At 45.3% G+C, this 27,314-nt stretch overlaps 1 long non-coding RNA gene across 1 annotated transcript; it reads left to right on the forward strand.

Moving 5' to 3' along the window:
- Nucleotides 1-5,989: 5,989 nt before the first annotated feature.
- LOC122456855 lies at nucleotides 5,990-26,172 on the forward strand. Its single transcript, XR_006275962.1, has 3 exons — nucleotides 5,990-6,128; nucleotides 14,487-14,493; nucleotides 26,158-26,172. It is a non-coding gene; the product is annotated as an uncharacterized LOC122456855 (long non-coding RNA).
- Nucleotides 26,173-27,314: the final 1,142 nt, after the last annotated feature.

The following is a 27,314-nucleotide window of genomic DNA, read 5'->3' on the forward strand; positions in this document are numbered from 1 at the left end:
GATTCAGAAACTGGCATAGGGCTAATGAATGTTTTAAAAAACCACCAACTGTCAAAATCTCATGTGTTGAGCTGTTCTTCATGGTCTAGTTTTAATGAAGGGAAACCTATTGATGTATTGTTGGATGAGGGCAAGCAGGCTTATCTATCTAAACAAGAAGAAAACCGGTGCCATAACCAAAGTGTAATGGAATGACTGATTGACATTGTTCTGTGTTTGGCGAAAGGTGGGAGACCATTCAGGGGTCACAATGAAAGAACTGACAGTTTTGAGAAAGGTTTATTTCTAAATCTTGTCAATATGCTCCAAAAATATGATGGCAAAGCATATGCAACAATCTCCTCGAAACGCTACCTATCTGAATAATCGCATCCAAAATGATTTAATTGTAGCCTTGCACAACATTGTGCAACAAAAGATTGTGTCTTCACTAAATGGAAAAATGGTCTCAATAATTGCCGACGACACTACTGACTGTGGACACAATGAACAGATGTCCATTGTGGTGCGGTATTTCGACAATGAAAAACATAGACCAGTTGAACATTTTGTGTTTGTTCAGAGACTATTAACAGTTGATGCTCAGTCTATTTTTGACCAGTTAAATGACGTCCTTGGCATTCTTAAAATTGACTGGTCATCAGTGATGTCTGTTTTGATGGCACATCTACTATATCTGGATGTACTGTGGGAGTTCAAATGAAATGTAAAGAAAGAAACAGTGAAATACTCTATGTACACTGCTATGCCCATTGTTTGAACCTCGTCCTAGAAGATGCATGCACTGCAAGTAAACAAAACAGAACTATCTTTGATTTTTTTTGGTGTTATTCAGACTCTTTATGCCTTCATGGAGGGGAGTCCTTTGCGACATGCAGTAATGGAGAAGATTTCACAAGAAGTAGGATCCCAGTTGAAGACTTTGAAGTCCCTGTCAAACATAAGATGGGCATGCAGAGCAGAAGTAGTGGCTGCTGTAAAACAAAACTACTCCATCATAAGCTTTACAAGAGATTATCGAAACAACTGGCCTTGCTGATGCTAAAATAAAAGCCAGGGGCCTTATCCATGAACTAAAGTCATTCAAGTTCATCTTTGCCCTTCACATGATGCACCCTATTCTCCAGATGGCGGTAAAAGTGAGTAAGGCTCTTCGAGCTCCAAATCTCAATTTACTTACTGCAATGACACAGGTGAAAAGCTTGTGTAACTCTTTGGCTATGATGAGAAGTGGCCCAGAATATTTTCAATCTATTTTCAATGACAGTGTGAAAATGTGTGTAGAGAATGATATATCGATCCCTCCAGTTAAGAAGAGAAAAACGTCCACTCATACTGATGATGCATTTGAGTCCCAGCATCACTTTGATATCAAAGAGGAGCAGGAGAGAATAACTTCATTTTCCCCACTCCTAGACCCAGCGATTACTGGCATTGAACAGCGATTTGAACAGGAGACCTGTAAAATTGTGACTGCAATGGGAAAACTGCTGAGCTTAAACCTTGGCAGGGACAATATGAGAATCGTTGCCAACAAATGTAAAGTGTCCTTGGATGAACTGGAAGCTGAAGTGAGATTGCATCGGGGTGATGACGGATCTGTTCCTGAAGGTAGCACTATGAACACCACCAGAGTGTGGCTTGATTGGCTAAAGGAGTCAGATCGGTCTTCCATGTTCCAGGCCTTTTACAAATCTCTTCAATGCTTTGCAGTCTTACCTGTTATAAGCTGTTCATGTGAAAGAGCCTTTTTGAAACTAGCACATGTAAAAAACAAACTAAGGAGTACAATGTCCCAACAGCGCCATTACTCACTCATGATTTTGTACATTGAACAAGAATTGACTTCATCAGTTAATTATAATGATGTGATTGAGGAATTTAAGTCCATAACACCTGGTGAGAGACGTCTCATTCTCTAGGACAGGCAGATGAAGAAATCTTAATCTGTTTTGGTCAATCTGGGTTAGCTCATTATCTGGTTAAAGATCATGACAATTGACTGTATCTTTTTATACGCTGGTTATCACTACAGCAAAAATTTGGTATTTTGTGTGTCATTTTTTAAGTAAAGTTTAGTTGTTAAATTAAAAAACATTAAGTTTAGTTAAGTTTTAGTTTCGTTAGTTTGTTTGATGAATAAAAATAATGTCCTTTATTGAGTATTCAATAAATGTTTGCCTTTAAAAATAAAATAATAAAATTCCCTGGGTGCACACCCTGATGAAATGTGCTGCCCATGCCTGTGGTCCAGAATCTCCTGTATCTCTTAAAGGGAGAAGACGAGTATGTAATACTTGAACATCCTACTCTAATCTGAGTGTTTGCCTCAGCAAATCCTGCCCCTTCCTTCAAGGATCGAGAGGGAACTTATTGCAGTCAAACCAATGCCAGGACTTATTTTTTGCAGTGTAGACGCACCCTAACTTCCTTGCTGGTTTAGGCTTTCAAAGCGGAGTAGAGTCCTGATCCAGCCCCATAGAAGCCAGTAGAAAGACTTCTCTATTGACTTCAAGGGGAGTTGTATCAGGCCATAGGAAATCTAGCCTCACAACTTCTATCCAAACCAATAGCTGTTGCGTGGCTAAATGCCTTAGTTGCTTTTGAAAAATTCAACCTTCTACACCTCTTTCCAGAGCTTTCCCCACCCCTCCAAATGAGTTATTATTTTTTTCCTTCCTTCCTTCCTTCCTTCCTTCCTTCAGGAACAAACTGTCACAGGATGGCTGGCCCTTGTAAATGACAGTAGGTCCAGTGCTCCTGGGCCAAAACAGGCGTTCCCACTTGCCCCAATTAAGGGGGCAGGTCTGTACCTGGGGCTATAGAGGGTTAAAGAGAGAGCAAATGAGTGAGGCTGAGATAGAGTGAGTGAACCAGGAAGCTGCAAGAGGCAGGAGGTAAGGTAGCAGGAGAGCCTAAAATGTAAAGGGTGAGTTGAAGACCTGTGTTTTGTTTGTTTAAGATTGTGGATCGGCTTTAAAGAGTCCATGGGTGTGGCAGTGAGGCCTTAGCAAGCTGGGGAGATGCCCTGCCTTGTTGCAAATACATTAGCTGTGTATGAATGATAAGGATCATCTTGTGGTTTTCTTTTGGAAGGGTTAGCAAGGGCCTGGTTATAGTTGGGAACATTCAGCCTGGTATGAAACAGTTCCCACCAAGCCACCATTAGCTTACTGACTTGGCCTCATTTCACTGGCTGTGGGCATTTCCCTACAGGGGGACTGCTGCTTGATATTTGCTTGCTGGAGTGTTTGTGAGGCCCTCCAACCAGGGGCAGACATTTTAAAGCGGAATAAAAATTGTAGAAATTCAAGAAGATGAGGACCCTCTTCTATTGCTATGGTCAGAGGGGTGTGATTGACTTGTGGAATTCAATCAACCTGTCAAAAGAAAAACCTAAGCAAATGCTGCTGTTGGAGAAAAGGAATATTTTACAGAACTAGGAAGGGATGACACAGACCCTGATTCAGCAAATCTGGAATGTCTGGCCTTTTCTAAAAATCACTTGATTCTGTTATGTCTGTCTCCGTAATGTGTCTTGCTCTGAGCCTTCTCATCTGGTGATCCAGGCCAAGAGGTCTCTGTTCTTAACTCCCTGTTTGTAGGATCATTGCTTGGCATGTAGAATACAAAGTTTGGCTTGCCATCAAAGCTGTATATTTTCTATGTGCTAAGGCTCACTGAGCTGTGGGCACAGGAAGTGATCACGTTTAGTAACAACAGGATGTGGGGCAGGCAGGAAGATATCCAGGGACAAGCAGTGGCCCCATCATGTAAGTATAGATACTTTCCACTCTCAGACCCCAGCACCATCCACAAAAAAAAGATGATATGAACTGGCCCAGTAGCATGATTGGAGATGAATATACCCTTCAGCACAGTCAGTCTTCTTGCTCATCTAAGCAGGCGTACATTTCATCTCTGACAGCTGGTAAGAATATATGTACCCTTTGCCTGTCTTCCAACATCTGCATTGGTCTCATTGGCTCTCAGGCAGTACTTCCTGTTCAGGCTGGTGAAATGACAAGAATTGTACCACCAGGCTTCCTTACAGACCCAATTGCGTGAATGTTTATCATTGTTGCAGTCTATGATTGAAAGCAGTGTGTTCTTTAAAAAGAACAGGAGTACTTGTGGCACCTTAGAGACTAACAATTTTATTAGAGCATAAGCTTTTGTGGGCTACAGTCCACTTCATTGGATGCATAGAATGGAACCTATAGTAAGAAGATATATATATATATATATATATATATACACATACAGAGAAGGTGGAAGTTGCCATACAAACTGTAAGACGCTAATTAATTAAGGTGAGCTATTATCAGCAGGAGAAAAAAACTTTTGTCAATCTGTTTTTTCACGTCAGCAGGTGGGTATTGTAGTTGTAATAATGCTTGATAGAGATCTTGTAGGTGTTTGTCTCTGTCTGAGGGATTGGAGTAAATGCGGTTGTATAGTAGAGCGTGTGGTGTGTTCTGGATGGAAGCTGGAGGCATGAAGGTAAGTACAGCGGTCAGTAGGTTTCCAGTATAGGGCGGTGTTTATATGACCATCGCTTATTGGCACAGTAGTGTCCAGGAAATGGACCGCTTGTGTGGATTGGTCTAGGCTGAGGTTGATGGTGGGATGGAAATTATTGAAATCATGGTGGAATTCCTCAAGGGCTTCTTTTCCATGGGTCCAGATGATGAAGATGTCATCAATGTAGCGCAAGTAGAGTAGGGGCATTAGGGGACGAGAGCTGAGGAAGCGTTGTTCTAAGTCAGCCATAAAAATATTGGCATACTGTGGGGCCATGCAGGTGCCCATAGCAGTGCTGCTGACTTGAAGGTATATATTGTCCCCAAATGTGAAATAGTTGTGGGTGTGGACAAAGACTGACAGAGCCAGAAGAGTACCCAGAAGTCACCTACTACAGGACAGGCCCAACAAAAAAAAATAACAGAACGCCACCTTCAGCCCCCAACTAAAACCTCTCCAGCGCATCATCAAAGATTTACAACCTATCCTGAAAAATGATCCCTCACTCTCACAGATCTTGGGAGACAGACCAGTCCTCGCTTACAGACAGCCCCCCAACCTGAAGCAAATACTCTTCAGCAACCACACACCACACAACGAAAACACTAACTCAGGAACCTATCCTTGCAACAAAGCCCGATGCTAACTCTGTCCACATATTTATTCAAGTGACACCATCATAGGACCTAATCACATTAGCCATGCCATCAGAGGTTCATTTACCTGCACATCTACCAATATGATATATGCCATCATGTGCCAGTAATGCCCCTCTGCCATGTACATTGGCCAAACTGGACAGTCTCTACACAAAAGAATAAATGGACACAAATGTGACATCAGGAATCATAACTTTCAAAATCGGTAGGAGAACACTTCAGCCTCTCTGGCTACTCAAAAAGAAAAGGAGTACTTGTGGCACCTTAGAGACTAACAAATTTATTAGAGCATAAGCTTTCGTGAGCTACAGCTCACTTCATCGGATGCATCTGATGAAGTGAGCTGTAGCTCACGAAAGCTTATGCTCTAATAAATTTGTTAGTCTCTAAGGTGCCACAAGTACTCCTTTTCTTTTTGCGAATACAGACTAACACGGCTGCTACTCTGAAATCTGGCTACTCAGTAAAAGATTAAAGGGTGGCAATTTTGCAACAGAAAAGCTTCAAAAACAGACACCAAGGAGAAACTGCTGAGCTTGAATTAATATGCAAACTAGATACTATTAACTTGGGTTTGAATAGAGACTGGGAGTGGCTGGGTCATTACACATATTGAATCTATTTCCCTATGTTAAGTATCCTCACACCTTCTTGTCAACTGTCTAAATGGGCCATCTTGATTATCACTACAAAAGTTTTTTTCTCCTGTTGATAATAGCTCACCTTAATTAATTAGCCTCTTACAGTTTGTATGGCAACTTCCACCTTCTCTCTCTGTATGTATATATATCTTCCTACTATATGTTCCATTCTATGTATCCGATGAAGTGGTCTGTAGCCCACGAAAGCTTATGCTCTAATAAATTTGTTAGTCTCTAAGGTGCCACAAGTTCTCCTGTTCTTTTTGCGGATACAGACTAACGTAGCTGTTACTCCGAAACATGTGTTCTTTAAATTGCTAAAGGAATCACCTGGATTAAAACAACATTAATGACTTACTACACATGGTTACAAGTTGAATTGCCCCAAATGTCTGACCTTTCAGGTAGGTTGTGTGTACTAAAGGGTTCTTCAAAAGGGGAGAAAGGCGTAACAAGAACAAATGGCTGGAAATTTAGGCCTGACAAATTCAAATTAGAAATAAGGCACACATTTTTAACAGTAAGGATGATTAACCAATGGAAGAAATTACCAAGTGAAGTGGTGATTATTGCTTGAAGTCTTCAAATAGAGACTGGGATTTGTCTACATGGCTCTGTAGTGAGGACTACATGGGTGTGATTTGTAGTGCGCATCAAAGTGTTCCTCTATAACTGCACCATGTAGACACTGCTAGCTCAAACTCAAAGGTGTCTAGTTCATGTTAACACAGTCCTGTTTCTGATAGGATTATATTATTGTAAATTAGGTACTTTTAGCTCATGCTAGCAAGGTCTACGTGGGGTAGTTAAAGTGCAACACTTTAGTGCACACTGCAAATCACACCCATGTAGTCCTCACTATGAGGCTGTATAGACAAGCTCTGGATTATTTGCGCTTCCTGGCCTTTCAGTCCAAAGGAGCCAGCATCAGCTTTTACTCCTGATAAAAAAAAAAAGATTAAAAAAATGAGCAGAGATGCAGAAATATCAATGAGGGGAGGGGAAGGCTCACAACTGAGGTCAGGATAAATATTTCAGGCTAAGTCTTCATGCCAGGACCCAGCCAGAGTAGCTGGTTAGAAGTGTACAGAGGGCGGGAGATCCATGGAACCAGCAGGTCTGCTCCCTAAAGGGTATTTCAGGCCAGGGGAGGCTAAGCCTCCCCTAACTCAGGCTGTGGCCCCACCCATGCTCCACCCTGTGGCCCTGCCTCGCTTCCCTGAAGCCAGGTGACTCAGCTCAAGCTGGCGGCCTGGCGCTTGGGGGTCGGGCCAGCCATGTTGTGGGGGGCAAGACCTTGGGCGGAAAGGGCATGGCCAAGGGCTAGCTTCCCCAAAGGGTGTGTGTGTGGGGGGAGTTCACCCGCTGTCCATGTTTCAGACTATTGGCTGAAGTGGCCTTCTGCACCTGAGCTGCCAGGTGGAAGGCCAGTGAATTGAAGCAGCAGCAAATAAACTGTCTGCATCCTGAGGCTGTCCCATGACCTGCCTCTCTGCCCCTCTCCAAATCTTACCTCCTCGTTGAGGGCTACTGCCGTGGTTCTGCTGCCGAGCTGCCCTCCATGGCCACCAGGGAAAGGCTCTGCCTCACTGAGAATAAAACACTTTACAAAAATGTACCCTGAAGGGTGCATCCAAATATTTATAAATCTCTCCTGGTGTTTCAAGCACACACTGCACAAACAGTTATTATCTGTTCTTTATTACTTTACCTTTTTGTTCTGCTGGTCCCATCTTGCCTGGGATCTTCTGAGCAACTCTTTCTCCTCAAAGGCAGATGAAGACTTGAATATTTTATATGATTCTTGTAGTGTATTGAAATAATTTTGACCTATCACTTTCCAGGGTTTTCCTGGTCTTGACATACTCTATAGGGAAGTGGGCAATCTAGGCCAAGCAGCAGTCAGCTTGCAGATAGACCTCTGAGAGCAAGGTGGGGTGCAATGTACCTTTCTGTTTTAGGGAGCAGCCTGCTTTGTCTTTCTGTTTTGGGGTTCTTGTGTTTATTGTTTTGAATTCTAAGAAGTAATGTAGTGATGTTGCAACCATCCAGCAAGAGTCTTTTATTTTTTTATCTAAGTTCTCTGTGTGTAAGCTGTGAAAATAACAAAGCTAAACACTTCACATGCACCAAATGAAAATGAAGCACGCTCCCACGTCTGCTATCTTTAGTTCCCTGGCTTCACTGTGGTCTCCTTTACCCAGTGTAACTCCACCGTAAAACCTGTGTAAACCACTATGTGAGCTAAGGATGAGCCCCTTTAGCTGGGAGTCCTACAGACTAACTGCTATGAGCGTCTCTAGTAGACCGATGAAATTTCAGTACGTTCCAATGCTACAAATAAAGGCACCATGAGGAGAAGAGCAGGGATGTATTTCTAAGACTGAAATACAGTAGACTTGGGGAAGAGCCCCTTTTAAAAGAGCAGGTTGGAAAATGGTAAATAACTTGTTAAAGCAGGGAATGTTCTTCTCAAAAGGCACAGCTGTTAGCACGTTTGTGCAACTAACTTCCTGTTTTGTCTAGTCTTCTGCCTGATAACTTGTAGGCAGGAATCGTCAGACTCCATAGGTTGCTCTGAAAAGCCTAGCCATAGTGTCCTGGCATCAGATATGCAAGTAACCAGCCTCTAAGCCGCACCCCCCAGGCTTCTATTGTTCTGTGGCATGATAAAGGAAAGGAAACAGACAGTGTTTCAGAGCAGGGTCGTTGTGCTGTCTGTGTCCTTCACTGCAGGGCGAGAGAGGGTTGTGCTGTGATCAGGATGTTTTTTAGCATTCCCTGCATATCTTATTTCCAGGGTCCTTGTGAGGTTCTCTGGATAACTGGTGTTAAATGGAGTTCCATGACAAGAGAACTTGACATCAGCATTCCAGGACCTGACCTGGCTTCTGGATGGAATTCAAAGTGTATGTGTGTGAACCCATGAAGTCCTGAGAGTTCTGGAACCTGGTTCCCTGAGAGACTGTCCCTCCACTGTGCCCTACTGCCATAGCAGAGATGAGCCTCCTCCCCAGGAGAAGGAAGGAGCTTCGGGCAGGCTATTAGAATCCCTCAATTAGGGGATTCATCCCCTGCCTTGGATTTGTTAAGCTCTCAGGTATGCTGCAAAACCCGTTTCCCCCAGGCTAATTGGGAGGGAGTGGACTGTGGAATGGGGGGGGGGTTGTTGTTTACTGATGTCAGCAGAGTCAGGATGAGCTCTACCCTGACATCTGGTGCTGAGTTGTGGTGGGTTGTGGAAAAGAACTTCAGGGGCTGATCTCATTTGCTTAGGCACACCCACCCCGCTTAGATGGTCACTGTGAGATCTCCAGTTTCTCTGTTATTAGGGCAGGAAGAATAAATTGTTGTTATCCTGATTATGTGAATCAAGGACAGTGGAACTGTACTTGGCCTTTTGTCATTATGGAGGGACTCACCATCAACTAAGTACCACTCACTAGGCAAGGGACATGGGTTCCAATTCTCAGTGAATGGGTAGAGGGTGATGATAGATATTTTTGTTTTGTGGGATGGGCTGTTTCTAAGGACCCTAAATGTTAACTGCATCACCTTCTTCTCTCCACTGTGTAATAGCAGAGCTATTTAATTCTGTTATGAGTCTGGTTGCAGATTCTAGAGCTGGCTTTGCTTTAGGCCAATAGTGTATCAGCACTAGGTCTCCTCTACTATGAGCTGAAATCACTGAGTACTGTGTTAAGTAGTAGGGACCCTGAAGATATATTGGCGAGTGGCTTGCAGGATGGCTGCTGGAGAGGAGCACCTGGTGGAGTGGCTTGCAGGATGGCTACTGGGGGAGCAGCTGGCAGTGCAGCTTGCAGGATGGCTACTGGAGAGGAGCGGCTGGCAGCAAAACCCAGGGAGAGGCAGGGAAGTTGGCTATCAGAGCATGTAAGGTGCCCCTTTACACCCCCACCCCATTTCCACACAGGCTGGGGGGGAGGGGTTAAAACTCTGCAGATGAACTTTTGAACTCTGGACTCACCAAGGATAGAGACAGAGACTTTTGGGTTGGTGGACTTTGGGGTTTTTGGACTTTTGGGACTTTGGGTGACTTTTGGGTTGCTGGACTCAAGAACCAATGGGAAAGAACACGATCCAATTTGCTTGGGGTGGGTTTTTGCTTATGGTTTGTGTTATGAGTCCTGTTGGTGGTGTTTCGCCAGCATAATCCCACATTGCTTCTCTCTGTTATTAAAAGGCTTTTGCTACACTCAGACTCGGTGCTTGCGAGAGGGGAAGTATTGCCTCTTAGAGGCGCCAGGGGGCATGGTGGTGGTATATATTTGTCTCTGGTCACTGGGAGCTCGAGCTGGTTTTGCATTGTGTTATTGGAACGGAGCCCCTAGATACTGAACCCGGCCCTTGTTGCTGCCAACTCTGACAGGCAGAAGGGTTACACTTCAATTCTCCTCCTCTTAGAGTGTTTGTCAGGATGAGCCTGATTTGGAGCAGGGACTTGAGTTCACATCCCAGCTGGATGTCTTAATCAGCAGGCTATTGGCTATTCTGGGGAAGGCCTCTCTCAACCTCTCCTGTTGGAGCTGTCCCACTTTGTATAAATAATTACATATTAATTGGAGCAGGGACTTGAACCTGACTTTCTCCTATCCTGGCTGAGGACCCTAACCATTGCTCTGTAGAACCATTCTTGCTCTTTGGCCTAATACATATTTATTTTATACATAGTGGACCAGCTCCAACAAGTGAGATTGAGACCCACTGTAGTAAAGCCAGGTGATTAGGATGCTCACTTGGGATATAGGAGACTCAAGTCTCTGCTCCAAATCAGGCAGGGAAGGGATTTGAACTTAGATCTCCTCCACCCTAACCACTAGGCAAAGGAATGGATGGGAGCACCGATACCCCAGTGTTCTGTGTAGGTGAGGTGTACTCTGACCATGCCTATATGATTGGGCCCCACGGGTGAGCTAGGTGGGGGAACTTCTAGTGTGAGAAGCTGGAGTGTTCCTTTGTTATCTGTGGGGCGGCATCTATATTTAGGTGGCTTTGCATGTGATTACTGGTGGCAACTTAGGCACCTTGAGGGTTGGGCAGCTGCTGAGCGGTGGTTTTGAGAATGTCAGTAGCATCTACATGGTGGATTCAGGTCCCTTAAAAGGCAGTTAGGCACCTAAGTACCTTTGTGGATCTAGCCCCAACTGCTGGAATTGTCTAATTCTCACTCAGTGCCTGGGGAGGTACCTCATCTCATTTCTACGGCTCTGGGTTCTCCTTTGGGACCTGCAGCACTGGGTATCCCAGGGCATCTGTGGAGACTGGAGAGTTTATCAGAACACTGAGACCCACAATCATCACCCCTGGGGAGAAAAAATGGTACAGGAAGGATTGCAGGAGTGGAAATAATCTCAGAAGCAAGCTTCCCTTTGTCCTATTCACTGGCTATAAATCTAGTAACTGTCAAGCTCAGATCTAGGAGTGAAGTTTGTAATATACAAATATCATGATTATAACAATGAAGGCAATAAAAAAAAGAACAATGACAAAGGATTTAGGATCAGAAATGTTTTGCTAATTCCCCCAGGGTGGGTTTGGGGGAACTCAATAAATTAGAACGTATAAAGTTTTCCCTCAGACTTTTTGACTGGTTATAAATGCTACAGAAGTTGACTGGAGGGAGAGGAATTAGATGAATCTTCACAACTAAAGGAACTACATTTATAGAGAAATACAGAAGACGTTATTGTCATGTACCATTGTGTTTGGCAGTGTACATGTACACACATTAAATGGGCAGTCACTGCCCCAAGTGGTTATAATCTAAATAGAAAAGAGAAGAAACGCATTCATATCCTGACATTACTGACGGGGAACGGTAGTGGGGCAGCTGCCGCACTCTGTCATGGAAGGGGTTAAAGCGAGCCAGAGAGGTTGCACAGAGCCCCAATCGTGGAAGGGAGCCAGTCAGGGCCAGGCTGGGCCCTATAAGAAGGCCACAGGGCAGCAAGAAAGACAGTCTCTCTCTGGAGAGCAAAGGGAGAAGAACTGGCTCTTAGAGAGTGAAGAACCTAAGACTGGGCAGGGTCAGCTGAGGCTGGGGGAGCTCTGGGCTGACGACTGCCAGACTGGGGCCCTGACACATAGGGCCAGAGAAGGTGCTGGGGCGACGGGGAAGTGGCCCAGGGAAGCAGGCAGTAGAGGAGAGTTGGAGGAGGGCAGTTGGTGGGTTGGGGCCCCACCACTTGCCAATGATGAGAGCGGCTAAGCCAGCCTGCAGTTTGCCCTTGGAGGAAGGGGCTAGATGAGGACTGCAGTGAGCCACTGAGGTGGGAGATAGAACCTGAAGCTGCTGGTCCCTGGAAGGGGGGTGGAGGGAGAGCCAGTGGTGCGGGCACAGCCAGAGGGCAGTGTCCAGAAGCAGATGCCGCGGTCCAGGAGTGACGTGGGTCTAACTGTGAGGATGGTGGAGACCAAGAGAGTAACAGTGGGTGAGACAGCACTAATGAAGGCGCACTGCTGAAAGAGCTAATCCCCAACCCAACCAGCAGGAGGTGCTGCTGTGGTGAGTCTGGCACTGTTACAGGAACTAAAACACAGAGATTAAAGTCACACAGGAAGTCGGTGGAAGGGGTGAAATTTAAACCCACATCTTCGGAAGGTCAGTTTAGTGCCTTAACTGGAAGAAAGAAAAGGAGTACTTGTGGCACCTTAGAGACTAACAAATTTATTAGAGCATAAGCTTTCGTGAGCTACAGCGCAAACATGGCTACTACTCTGTTAACTGGAAGAGCATCCTTCCTCCCAAGTGAATTACTTGGTTACCAGATTTACTAGTACGCTAATTTGGGATTTTACAATAAGATGCTTAGCTAAATGAATGAATAAAAAATCTAAATGTGCCTGAACCCATGGGAAATTGACAATTTTCATTTCATACAAAATGTTTCCTGGATTGTATTCCTCTACCTCAATAAATCAAACTGGTAAATTTTAATTTTGAAGCACCTCTACTCAAAGTGGGCTTATTTTGCTGTAAAATGGCCCAATTTCACATGAAAAATTCATATACCCAAGTGATTTTTTTGAAAATTGGCCTGTTTTTTGCATTCATAAAGAAATACCATTCATTGCATTTCAGTGCGAATGTTGCATTTATCTCTCATTGTAATAGAGAGACAGCCTGAAGCACTGGGCCTGGTGCAAGACCCGAGACTTGAACCAGAGGCTATGAATCAAAGTCAGGCCATGTATTAAAGCAAAATACATGAGCTTAGCAAAGTTGTTGCTAGTGTACTAGGCACTAGATATTCTAGCTAGTACAGATACATTTCAATTTAGTACAAAACAAGATGGTTTGACAAAATAATGAGTAGGGATGTTTTGTTCAAGATATTAGGAACAAGGGGAGGTAACAAACAAACAGCATGACTTACGTAAGGTGACACATAAGTTGTTTATTTCAGTTGTTTGTCTTTGCTGTAAACAAGTAGAACTAGACTTGCTAAATCCGGGCTGAGATTGGTACTGGAGGATCTGCTCTTGAAAATTTTAGGAGGGTATCAAATATCATTTCAGGAGGAGAGAGAGCCAGATGTCTCAATCTCCACTGGAAGAAGAGTTTTCAAAGGACTCTGCTCCAAAGACATTAGCTATTGAGAGTCATACCCAAAACTAAGGTAGTTTCCATGTTAGTTTAAAAGTCACCAGTCCCTTTGGGTGCTGATGAATAGCATGCCGCCGAACTGACCACCAAAAGATTGCAATCCAGTCAGGAGGTTGTAGCTACACGGATAAACTTCTTACATTCATCCCTGTGGTTTGACACCAGAGACATGATGATGATGATGTATAAAGCACCCAGAAATGCGCTAGGCCCTTTATGGAATAAATAAAAACCACACAGTATAGTTCCTTCCTGACAGATTAACAAGCTCATTTGGGGTATTGCAGCCTAATTAGATACAGTTAGGTGAAGACTACTTCCTCATGTGCTATCATCAATGTTAGGGAGGCAGATGTGTCAGCAGGGCTGAGAACACTGGATAAATCAGAACAATGGGGTGGGTTCACTGGAAGGCTGAAAACTTCAACCACTTGTCTCCCTACCTATCCTGTGCTCATCCCTGAGATGTTCAAGAGCAGTAGGCTGCACCTTCTGGCTTTAATTGCTGGACGTTATGCATCCAGAAAAATACTGAATGGCTGAGATTGTGACAGTCTAATAGTTGCAAGAGATCATTTTGGGAATGAGATCTACCTAGCCGGTCTGTCAGCGTATCTGATGTTAAAACACAGTGCCCCTCATTTAATTGCTGATTGGAACATGGCAGCTTCTATGAAGCCCCAGTTCATTCCCTTCCTTCATGGGCCTTGGAGAGAAAGGGAAGCTGCATTACCCTCAGAATATTCAGAACATTTGCAACTCTGCACTAAGACAGCAACTTATCAAATTTCATGTGTGTGGGCTTCCGTTGGCATCTTCAGGGGTCAGGAAAGGGTTTTTCCCCCGATGCACAATTGGCTTGATGTATTCTGGGGCCTTTTTTTTTTGTCCTTCCTCTGAAGCATCAGAGATTGGCCCCAGCTGGAGACAGGATACTGGGTGGGGTGGACCAGTGCTCTGGGGTGGTACAGAGAGGCCTGTTTCTCAGATGCATGGCTTGTGAGTCTTCCTGCAGGGGTTCAAACTGATTGCCAGAGTTTGGGTCAAGAAGGAATTTCCCCCAGATTGCCAAGCATCTGGGTTTTTTCACCTTCCTCTGTAGCATGGGGTATGGATCACCACCTAGGCCTATCTGATCTCTCACCTGTCTAATTCTCTGTCACTGCAGGGGCCTAGTTGGCATTGTGGTCTCTCCTGTTCTGTGTGTATGGCACTCAACAGTTTAGCCTCCTGAGGGTTGAAATGCTTTAGTCTAACTCACGCTATTGGGCTCAACAGAGGAATAATGGAGTGACATGTAAGGGCCTGCAATGTACAGGAGGTCAGACTAGATCTAATGGTCCCTTCTGGCCTTAAGTTCTATGAATCTGAATATTGCAGAGTTTGGGTTAAGCATTTTGAGGGACCAGGTGGCACCTACAACTAGAGATGTTTGGACGATAGTGCCTCTATTTCCTCACCATTAGATTGTATCCAGTTGGTACCACCCCTGAACACATTCAGGACAGTGTTACTTTCCCATCTGGCTGCTAGCACTTGCTCCACTCCTTAGCTGCCGTGGAACCCAATAGGAAGGAAAGGGAACGCTGATTCAAAAGAATTTTGGCATGGTGTTATTGTACTTTCAAGTACCGGGGGCTTTGGATTCTCATCTCCACCCATGCATCTCTTCATGTGTAAGGAAGATTTCTGACCATCTGGCAGCTCCCCATTGCCTGAACCTTTTGCTGTGGTATGTAGCGTCACTCTGCAGTGACAAGTGTGGATGCAGCCCACTGTTCAGTGCAGCATGTCGCTACACATGGAGAGCCTGTACTTTGCACTCCACCATAAGTGTGGACATAACCTAAGCAGTTTAAATCCACAACTCCCATTAATAAAAACACACAGAAGCACAGCACTGTTTCCTGCAATGCTCTATTTTATTCACAGTCGTTACAAAAATTGTCAGCGCAGAATGTCAGTTGTTCTCACTCCCTTCTGTTTCCCAACATGTGGGTATGGGCTTCTTACATCTTGCACAAGGGAAACATCCCTAACGTGCAGATGCAATGATCCAGAAATGATTCTGTAAAACCAACAGCATCAGGGGCCTGACACACTAACTCTATAACAGGGAATGACTCTCAGGGGAGAAAATCACTGCAGGTTTATATCACGAGAGGATCAGGGCCAGGAAACATCAGCCGTATAAAAGTGAATCATGTTTTTAAAGCATCGTTTCAGAAGGGAAAACAATCATTTTCCCAGCATGGCTTCAGCTGCTGAGCCCAGCCACCCATGCAACAAGTGTTGTTAAGAGAAAGGTAGGGTCTTCTATGGTGGCAATGGAAGGCAGACAGATACAGGAATCAAGATTTGTGTTGGGGGCCTGTAGTGAAGCTGAGATTCGCTGCCACAGGTGCCTCCTGCTGGTCATCTGGGAATTAGCTCTTTCAGCACTTGGAACGCCTCCTGCTGGCCGGTGTCTCGCCTGCCTCAGGCCACGTGTCCCTGCCAGCAGTGCCCCCACTTTTAATAATACTTATTAAAATTCAACATTATTGCAAGCTGTCTAGAACAAAAACATGGCTAAAGAGACATCACAAGCCCACTGTACTGGAACTAAACCTCTGTGACAGAGCCAGGTATTGAACTTGGATCGTTTAAGTGCCAGTCTAGTGTCTTAAGAACAAAACCAGCTGACGAAGAGCAGAAAAATCCTCAATTCTTAACTGACTGGGGGCCTGTGCATCAATCTATGCAACCGCCCCATTGATCAGCATGATGTCTGTGTATTGTGGCCCACACAATGGTACCGGGTTTATTAGTCTTCTCATACCTTGGATGAGTGCAGTAACTGAAAACTACACTCAGTGGTTTTAGCTCTGAAATTGAGGCAGGCTCTTTAAAGAGACTATCCATTTAAAATGAGCTTCGCCATTGGGTATGTGTATATGTCATGGCCAGGGATAGTGTGACAGACACCATGACCCCTACAACAGCTGGGGGAGAATCAAATGTGACTCTGCATTCTGAAGCCAGGTTCTGTGTCCCTGGAGCAGAATGAGCGGACTGACCAGAAATTCCAGGAAGCACTCACCTTTCTTACACTGTACGCTGTCCAGCTCGCTCTCTCCTGTGCAGGAAAATTAAATCAGAAAGGAGTGACTCTGTAAACTGCTCATGGTGTCTATAATAAAAATGCTTATCAATTATGACTACATGCCTCTGGGTTTGAGATGCACAAAAAGTGCTATAAGTTCAGTGTTAATTTTGCTGGGTTTGTATTTTCATGAGCCATTATTCCTTGGTGTTTCTTTCATTGTCAACTGGATGATGCATTCCCACCAATGGAGAGGAGTTGCAAGACACCTGCCCTCCTTAGATGAGAAGGATGTCCTAGGCAACAGCCAGGGTCAATTTCAGTCTGTGCACTTGTGGGAATTCTCCACACACGCCAGAGTACCTTGAGGGTGCAAATAGCTTCCAATGAGATGGGTAAAAAGCAGGCAGAGAGCTCAGCCTTTTCTTTTTGTTTGTTTGTTTTTGCTGGAGGACAGAGCAGGCCAGCCATGAATGGGGAAGCAGGTTGCACCAGCACTCCATCACCTGGGACCCTCAGAATGCAGCATCCCCCCTGTGTACTAGGGAACGTGGGCAGGGTATTATAAATACCGAGCGGCAGCGAACCAGCGGAGCAGCGGGGACAGCAGAGCAGCTCACAGCAGGAGTTTGCCTGGGACTGGTAAGTATCCGAGTGTGTGTGTTTGCTTGCTGAGGAAGTATCCGAGCGTGTGTTTGCTGGGAGGGCAGGGAGAGAGCCTGAGTGAGTGTCTGATTGGCTGCTAGCCTGCAGGGGGCGGGCATTAGGGTGTCTGTGTGTTTGCGTCAGGGAAGCCTGGCTGTTTAAAAATAGCCAGAGCCTCGCGAACCAGCTGAGCAGCGGGGACAGCAGAGCAGCTCACAGCAGGAGTTTGCCTGGGAGTTCGCCTGGAGTGAGCCCAGTGAGGCTTACATCTTGCCAACGTCTCTGAGGAAGCTCATAGTAGGTAGGTGATATGGAAGGGGGGGGTTCAGCTGTTGTGACCTGCACTGGATGTGCCATGTTTGTCTTTCTTCCACAGGACAGAAGCGACTTTGTCTGTACAAAGTGCAAGCTGGTCTCCATATTGGAAGAGAAGATTGAAGGTCTGGAGCAACAGGTAACGACCCTGCGTTGTATACGAGAGACTGAGGATTTTCTGGACCAAACTCAGGATAGCCTTCTAGGGGCACAAAGCTCTAAAGATATAGAGCAGGTTGCACAGAGGAGCCAAGAGGCCAGTGAAGAAGCTTGGCAACATGTGACCTCCAGAAGAGGTAAGCGGAATGTCCGGGTTCCAGTAACACAGACACAGGTAACTAACCGCTTTCATGTTCCCTCCACAGGTACCAATGCGGAGAGTGGACCAGATGATAGGTCTGGGGGGAGAAAGCGGAAGGAGACTCCGCTGGTTGGGAGGCATGAGATGCGATGTCCTGAGGTTGGGGGTTCCACGACCACCACTCCCAAGAGGAGAAGGCGGGTGGTGGTGGTCGGGGACTCTCTCCTCCGGGGGACTGAGTCATCTATCTGCCGCCCTGACCGGGAAAACCGAGAAGTCTGCTGCTTGCCAGGGGCTAAGATTCGTGATGTGACGGAGAGACTGCCGAGACTCATCAAGCCCTCGGATCGCTACCCCTTCCTGCTTCTCCACGTGGGCACCAATGATACTGCCAAGAATGACCTTGAGCGGATCACTGCGGACTACGTGGCTCTGGGAAGAAGGATAAAGGAGTTGGAGGCGCAAGTGGTGTTCTCGTCCATCCTCCCCGTGGAAGGAAAAGGCCTGGGTAGGGACCGTCGAATCGTGGAGGTCAACGAATGGCTACGCAGGTGGTGTCGGAGAGAAGGCTTTGGATTCTTTGACCATGGGATGGTGTTCCATGAAGGAGGAGTGCTGGGCAGAGACGGGCTCCATCTTACGAAGAGAGGGAAGAACATCTTTGCCAGCAGGCTGGCTAACCTAGTGAGGAGGGCTTTAAACTAGGTTCACCGGGGGAAGGAGACCAAAGCCCTGAGGTAAGTGGGAAAGCGGGATACCGGGAGGAAGCACAGGCAGGAATGTCTGTGAGGGGAGGGCTCCTGCCTCATACTGGGAATGAGGGGCGATCAACAGGTTATCTCAAGTGCTTATATACAAATGCACAAAGCCTTGGAAACAAGCAGGGAGAACTGGAGGTCCTGGTGATGTCAAGGAATTATGACGTGATTGGAATAACAGAGACTTGGTGGGATAACTCACATGACTGGAGTACAGTCATGGATGGTTATAAACTGTTCAGGAAGGACAGGCAGGGCAGAAAAGGTGGGGGAGTAGCACTGTATGTAAGGGAGCAGTATGACTGCTCAGAGCTCCGGTACGAAACTGTGGAAAAACCTGAGTGTCTCTGGATTAAGTTTAGAAGTGTGTGCAACAAGAGTGATGTCATGGTGGGAGTCTGCTATAGACCACCGGACCAGGGGGATGAGGTGGATGAGGCTTTCTTCCGGCAACTCACGGAAGCTACTAGATCGCATGCCCTGATTCTCATGGGTGACTTTAATTTTCCTGATATCTGCTGGGAGAGCAATACAGCGGTGCATAGACAATCCAGGAAGTTTTTGGAAAGCGTAGGGGACAATTTCCTGGTGCAAGTGCTAGGGGAGCCAACTAGGGGGAGCGCTTTTCTTGACCTGCTGCTCACAAACCGGGTAGAATTAGTGGGGGAAGCAAAAGTGGATGGGAATCTGGGAGGCAGTGACCATGAGTTGGTTGAGTTCAGGATCCTGACGCAGGGAAGAAAGGTAAGCAGCAGGATACGGACCCTGGACTTCAGGAAAGCAGACTTTGACTCCCTCAGGGAACAGATGGCCAGGATCCCCTGGGGGACTAACATGAAAGGGAAGGGAGTCCAGGAGAGCTGGCTGTATTTCAAGGAATCCCTGTTGAGGTTACAGGGACAAACCATCCCGATGAGTCGAAAGAATAGTAAATATGGCAGGCGACCAGCTTGGCTTAATGGTGAAATCCTAGCGGATCTTAAACATAAAAAGAAGCTTACAAGAAGTGGAAGGTTGGACATATGACCAGGGAAGAGTATAAAAATATTGCTCGGGCATGTAGGAAAGATATCAGGAGGGCCAAATCGCACCTGGAGCTGCAGCTAGCAAGAGATGTCAAGAGTAACAAGAAGGGTTTCTTCAGGTATGTTGGCAACAAGAAGAAAGCCAAGGAAAGTGTGGGCCCCTTACTGAATGAGGGAGGCAAGCTAGTGACAGAGGATGTGGAAAAAGCTAATGTACTCAATGCTTTTTTTGCCTCTGTTTTCACTAACAAGGTCAGCTCCCAGACTGCTGTGCTGGGCATCACAAAATGGGGAAGAGATGGCCAGCCCTCTGTAGAGATAGAGGTGGTTAGGGACTATTTAGAAAAGCTGGACGTGCACAAGTCCATGGGGCCGGACGAATTGCATCCGAGAGTGCTGAGGGAATTGGCGGCTGTGATTGCAGAGCCCTTGGCCATTATCTTTGAAAACTCGTGGCGAACGGGGGAAGTCCCGGATGACTGGAAAAAGGCTAATGTAGTGCCCATCTTTAAAAAAGGGAAGAAGGAGGATCCTGGGAACTACAGGCCGGTCAGCCTCACCTCAGTCCCTGGAAAAATCATGGAGCAGGTCCTCAAAGAATCAATCCTGAAGCACTTAGAGGAGAGGAAAGTGATCAGGAACAGTCAGCATGGATTCACCAAGGGAAGGTCATGCCTGACTAATCTAATCGCCTTTTATGATGAGATTACTGGTTCTGTGGATGAAGGGAAAGCAGTGGATGTATTGTTTCTTGACTTTAGCAAAGCTTTTGACACGGTCTCCCACAGCATTCTTGTCAGCAAGTTAAGGAAGTATGGGCTGGATGAATGCACTATAAGGTGGGTAGAAAGCTGGCTAGATTGTCGGGCTCAACGGGTAGTGATCAATGGCTCCATGTCTAGTTGGCAGCCGGTGTCAAGTGGAGTGCCCCAGGGGTCGGTCCTGGGGCCCGTTTTGTTCAATATCTTCATAAATGATCTGGAGGATGGTGTGGATTGCACTCTCAGCAAATTTACGGATGATACTAAACTGGGAGGAGTGGTAGATACGCTGGAGGGGAGGGATAGGATACAGAAGGACCTAGACAAATTGGAAGATTGGGCCAAAAGAAATCTAATGAGGTTCAATAAGGATAAGTGCAGGGTCCTGCACTTAGGATGGAAGAATCCAATGCACCGCTACAGACTAGGGACCGAATGGCTCGGCAGCAGTTCTGCGGAAAAGGACCTAGGGGTGACAGTGGACGAGAAGCTGGATATGAGTCAGCAGTGTGCCCTTGTTGCCAAGAAGGCCAATGGCATTTTGGGATGTATAAGTAGGGGCATAGCGAGCAGATCGAGGGACGTGATCGTTCCCCTCTATTCGACACTGGTGAGGCCTCATCTGGAGTACTGTGTCCAGTTTTGGGCCCCACACTACAAGAAGGATGTGGATAAATTGGAAAGAGTACAGCGAAGGGCAACAAAAATGATTAGGGGTCTAGAGCACATGACTTATGAGGAGAGGCTGAGGGAGCTGGGATTGTTTAGTCTGCAGAAGAGAAGAATGAGGGGGGATTTGATAGCTGCTTTCAACTACCTGAAAGGGGGTTTCAAAGAGGATGGCTCTAGACTGTTCTCAATGGTAGCAGATGACAGAACGAGGAGTAATGGTCTCAAGTTGCAATGGGGGAGGTTTAGATTGGATATTAGGAAAAACTTTTTCACTAAGAGGGTGGTGAAACACTGGAATGCGTTACCTAGGGAGGTGGTAGAATCTCCTTCCTTAGAGGTTTTTAAGGTCAGGCTTGACAAAGCCCTGGCTAGGATGATTTAACTGGGACTTGGTCCTGCTTTGAGCAGGGGGTTGGACTAGATGACCTTCTGGGGTCCCTTCCAACCCTGATATTCTATGATTCTATGAAATTGCTCTTTGTAATCCTTGGAGGTAAGGAGATATAGGGGACCAAAGGGTTGTTATTAGTCATCACATCTCTTATAGAAGGATATTCTTTATTTAAGCAGGAAACTGGCCTTTCTCCCAGGATTCACATGAGGATGGGAATTATGGGCTAACTGGGTCATCTTAACTGAGACCCCTATGCAGAATGGTGCTGGCTCAAATCTGATTAATTTGTACGTTAGAAATATTCCTGGTACTTGAGTTCTGGCACTGGCCAAAAAGTCATCTGTGTGTAATTGGAGGAGCTGTTGCAACATTTGGATGGCCACATGTAGACATGTTTGTTATGCTAAAAAATGTTTCATTCTGCAGGCTTCACTTCAGTTATGAACGTTACAGAAAGATTCGGGGGATGGGGGGGGAATGGACCGCTTGTGTGGATTGGTCTAGGCTGAGGTTGAGGTGGGATGGAAATTGTTGAAATAATTTCCATCCCATCATCAACCTCAGCCTGGATCAGTCCACACAAGAGATCCACTTCCTGGACACTATGGTGCTAATAAGCGATGGTCACATAAACACCACCCTATATCGGAAACCTACTGACCGCTATTCCTACCTACATGCCTCTAGCTTTCATCCAGATCACACCACATGATCAATTGTCTACAGCCAAGCTCTACGATATAACCGCATTTGCTCCAACCCCTCAGACAGAGACAATCTCTATCATGCATTCCTACAACTACAATACCCACCTGCTGAAGTGAAGAAACAGATTGACAGAGCCAGAAGAGTACCCAGAAGTCACCTACTACAGGACAGGCCCAACAAAGAAAATAACAGAACGCCACTAGCCATCACCTTCAGCCCCCAACTAAAACCTCTCCAATGCATCATCAGGGATCCTATCCTGAAGGATGACCCATCACTCTCACAGATCTTGGGAGACAGGCCAGTCCTTGCTTTCAGACAGCCCCCCAACCTGAAGCAAATACTCACCACCATCCATACACCACACAACAGAACCACTAACCCAGGAACCTATCCTTGCAACAAAGCCCATTGCCAACTCTGCCCACATATCAGGGGACACCATCATAGGGCCTAATCACATCAGCCACACTATCAGAGGCTCGTTCACCTGCGCATCTACCAATGTGATCTATGCCATCATGTGCCAGTAATGCCCCTCTGCCATGTACATTGGTCAAACTGGACAGTCTCTACGTAAAAGAATAAATGGACACAAATCAGATGTCAAGAATTATAACACTCAAAAACCAGGTTTCAGAGTAGCAGCCGTGTTAGTCTGTATTCGCAAAAAGAAAAGGAGTACTTGTGGCACCTTAGAGACTAACAAATTTATTAGAGCATAAGCTTTCGTGAGCTACAGCTCACTTCATCGGATGAAGTGAGCTGTAGCTCATGAAAGCTTGTGCTCTAATAAATTGGTTAGTCTCTAAAGTGCCACAAATATTCAAAAACCAGTCGGAGAACACTTCAATCTCTCCGGTCACTCGATTACAGATTACTCTCAGGAGTGGCTATCCTTCAACCAAAAAACTTCAAAAACAGACTCCAGCGAGAGACTGCTGAATTGGAATTTAATTTGCAAACTGGATACAATTAACTTAGGCTTGAATAGAGACTGGAAGTGGATGAGTCATTACACAAAGTAAAACTATTTCCCCATGTTATTTCTCCCCCCCACCCCACCCCCACTGTTCCTCAGACATTCTTGTTAACTGCTGCAAATGGCCCACCTTGCTTGTCACCATGAAAGGTCTTCCTCCTTCCCCCCCCCCGTCCTGCTGGTGATAGCTCATCTTAAGTGATCACTCTCCTTACAGCGTGTATGATAAAACCCATTGTTTCATGTTCTCTGTGTGTGTATATAAATCTCCCCACCGTATTTTCCACCAAATGCATCCGATGAAGTGAGCTGTAGCTCACGAAAGCTTATGCTCTAATAAATTTGTTAGTCTCTAAGGTGCCACAAGTACTCCTTTTCTTTTTGCGAATACAGACTAACACGGCTGCTACTCTGATAAATATCTTATAGGACATGTTGACATGTTACATTTGGGAGTTCCCTCTTTGTCCTCTGCCTTAAAGCCAGAGGGTGTAGGGAGAAGTTGCTCTTACTGGAAACATTAATGACCTAGTTAAGCTATGTAAACTGTGTCCAGATACCATAGTGATGGGTGTGATAAAGAAATGAATTGAAATGCTATATTTGCTATTTTTGATCAAATGACTGCCCGAAAAGTGCTCTGGCAGCAAAATTTTTGATTTCATAGCAACACTTCCACACAGTTTAATCTTGATGGGCTAAATTTCAAAATAGCTCACATCCAGCATTCTGGGCTTTCAAAACAAACACACCCCCATCCTGGCCACCTAGTTCAATACCTTAGTGATAGCTGAGCTCTTTTGTAAATCTGACCCTATGAATATCTCAAAGATTTAGTAGCTAGCGGCTCCAATATTTATTGCCTAGATTGTTTCTTGGGGACATCATTCATATATAGTGTATTGTCACCACCATGTGGGACCTAGAAGACTAACAGCTCATTTCTCTCTACATGGCACCCCTTGTGTTTCCATTGTGAACTGCCAGTCTGAGGAAAGGACACTCTATGAGAGCAGAATTATTTTAAGCTCATGTCTGTTGCAGAGTGAGTGTCTTACACTGTAATTGGGATAGTTAAGGCAATTATTCCTATCATGGGAGTATCCCCAAGGACTGAACATTTATCATTGTCCTTGGTGGCCTCAGTGTGCAGATCCATGCTAAGTCTAGTGTGTTGGTGCAGGATCCCAAGGCTTCCATGACATGGATTATTACACCAGATGGTTTGGGGACTAAACTCCTCTTTACAGGAATGCTCTGGATGCTGACTTTGGGATGGTGTTGGAAATGGAGGGTGACACCATTGAGGGTCATAAATACCACCTCCAGTGCAATGTTGGGGGGTAAGGGGACTACTCCCATGCCACTTGTTGTGGTGTACCTCTGTGCATGGTCTGATATCAAAAATTGATGGACCAAGTGGGACTCTGTAGTATTCAACTATGGGTCAACTCTGCCAATGGCTTAGTAAGGAATGATAATCACTCTGTTGCCCAATCATTGACAGATTGTTGCCCTGAGGTCCTCACAAGTCACGATGGGGCTTGTGATGGATGTACTAGAAGGGGAGGTGATGAGAGTGTCTTTAGTGCTGGATTGAGACTGCATCTAATGGACTGGAATACTGTATTTGCATTTTTGGGTATTTGCATTTCTTAGCTTCAGTCACAGTGGTAGCAAAGAGAGACACTTTTCCTCCTTCGCTAAAGCATCCAGAAGACCTCAGCCAGCAGGGTTATTCAGAGTGTCAGGTAGGTGACTACTCCATAATGCTTTCCCTCTGGGACAAAATAAAGCTTCTTCCAGAGTGAAGACTTTTCCATCTATGGAAATCCATGTCAAGAGCATTTGGACACATGCTCCAGAGTCCATATCAGAGCAGGAGATGACCATGGGCATGGCTCATCTTGGATGGTGGTCAATTAAGTCACTCTTCAGGGTGGAAGAGGCACTGAGGAAGCTGGGCATGATCATCTGTTTACTAGGCACAAATATTTGTCATTCACCATAGGCTGAGCCACAAACACTTTTCTTAGAACAAACATTTGTGGAGCATTTAGACTAGTGCCTACGTTGTGCTAATTGCCATTTAACTGCTATTAATCAGTTAACTCTAGTTAAAACAGGACCACAGTCTAGTCTAGACAAACCTCTGTAACTGGCTCCTGCCTTTGGAAACCAGTCCTCCTAATGGGCTGTTAGATATGCAGGCTGGTAAGCTTCAAACTGTGCTGCTGGGCTCAGCCAGCCAGGTTATTGACTGTAGTTCGTACGTTCAGGATTAGCTGAGGTTTTAGGAAGGTCGAGATGTGGGACTTGTTTGTTGTGACTAACTGTTTTCTACACAGCTTGGCTATTTTTGTTATAAACATCCTAGTTAGGGTTGCCAGTTTTAGTTGGACATATTCCTGGAGGTGTCATCACATGACCATCTTTAATTAAAGATTAATCTTGAATTCCCAAGGACTCCAGGACAATCCTGGACGGTTGGCAACCGCAATCCTAGTGCAGCTACTCTTTAAAAGAAACAAAACTGTGCCCAAAAGAGAGCTGAGTTGCAGATAGTGTTGCTAAATGCTGGCCATGAGAAGACATGACATATAATAGATCCCTAAGTAACCCAAACATCAAATCATAGAAATCCCAAACTAAGCTGACATGAACAATTCTGATCCCAGCCTTCTCCACTGGTTCATGTCAAGAGGCTATCAAAATGAAGAAAAAATAGAGAAATCATTCACACTTCTATCCATCCTCATCATCACTCAAATCAGGTTCTCATTCAGTGCCTGGGAGTGTACCTCTCATTCCTGCAGCTCTTGGGGCACCTTTAGGTCCTGCGGCACCAGGAAACCCAGAGCAGCCTTGGAGAACGGCGAGTTTATCGGAACCGCTGAGTCCCACTATCCTCACTTCTGGAGTAACAAACAAATAAAAAAATGAGTTCTGAAAGAGTCTCAGGAGCTGAAACAGTCTTCAAAGGGTGGTGGTGGGGAACCTCACCAGACCCATTTCTGGGTATTTGTAAGGCCCTATTTCCCTAGCATCTGAGCACTTCAGTCTAATATATTAATCCCCATGACCCCACTGTGAAGTAGGTCCTGCCTAAGGTCACAGGAAGTCTGTGGCATGGCAGGGATTTAACCAAGGTCTCCGACCTCCTAGGTTAGTGACCAAACCGTGGGACCATCCATCCTCCTGATCAAATCCCGATCGGAATCTACAGATCTCCGTTGTTAGCTATAAATGCAAAAATAATCATCTCACTTTCAGACATTAAATACACAATATACTGCTGTGAAGATCATGATAAAAGAACTAAGTTTATACAGATCTACAAAAAGAAAAGGAGTACTTTTGGCACCTTAGAGACTAACAAATTTATTTGAGCATAAGCTTTCGTGAGCTACGGCTCACTTCATCGAATGCTGTGTTGCATCCAATGAAGTGAGCTGTAGCTCAAGAAAGCTTATGCTCAAATAAATTTGTTAGTCTCTAAGGTGCCACAAGTACTCCTTTTCTTTTTGCGGAAACAGACTAACACGGCTGCTACTCTGAAAACTATACAGATCTAGTACTTCTATATCTACATGTATTTATTAAACTGGTTCCGCTTCAAAGATAGACTGATCCTAAGCTAGCCGTGGGAGAACTACAGATTGCGGGTGGTTCTCTGAAATGTATCAATCTCCTAGGTCCTGAAATTAAGCAAGAGCTGCTGAGATTTCTTGCACTCACTGATTTGGGACAAGTCAGAATCTCACATGAAATAGATTTTCTTGTGATGTCTTATTAACATGGCTTCTGGGCTCGGATGAAATCAGGAAATTCACTCAAACCTCAGAAAAGCTAGTTTTGGCTCAAGAGAGGTGTGTGTGTAAATTCAGGCTGGCTCTGCTGCAGGGGAAAATGACACAGATGTAGTCACTCAATAGCCATGATGACCTAATTTTAAAACTCAGACCCACTTATGTTCCTGTAATCTGGCTTTGGGTGTGCTTTATAGGAGAGTTTCTGCTATGAGACAAGCTATGAGATTCATGCCATATTGAACTTTTACTGCATGAGGGGCACTTTCATGTGTTATCACTATTACTAATCATTTTTGTAGTGTAGTAAATGTACACAGTACTTTGCAAAACACAGAGTAAGATAAGCTCTCTACCCCAATACACTTACATTGTGAAACTGATAAGGAAAAGGTGACAGAGGGAACG

Source organism: Dermochelys coriacea, chromosome 16 (genome assembly GCF_009764565.3).
Source record: "Dermochelys coriacea isolate rDerCor1 chromosome 16, rDerCor1.pri.v4, whole genome shotgun sequence".
NCBI lineage: Eukaryota > Metazoa > Chordata > Testudines > Dermochelyidae > Dermochelys > Dermochelys coriacea.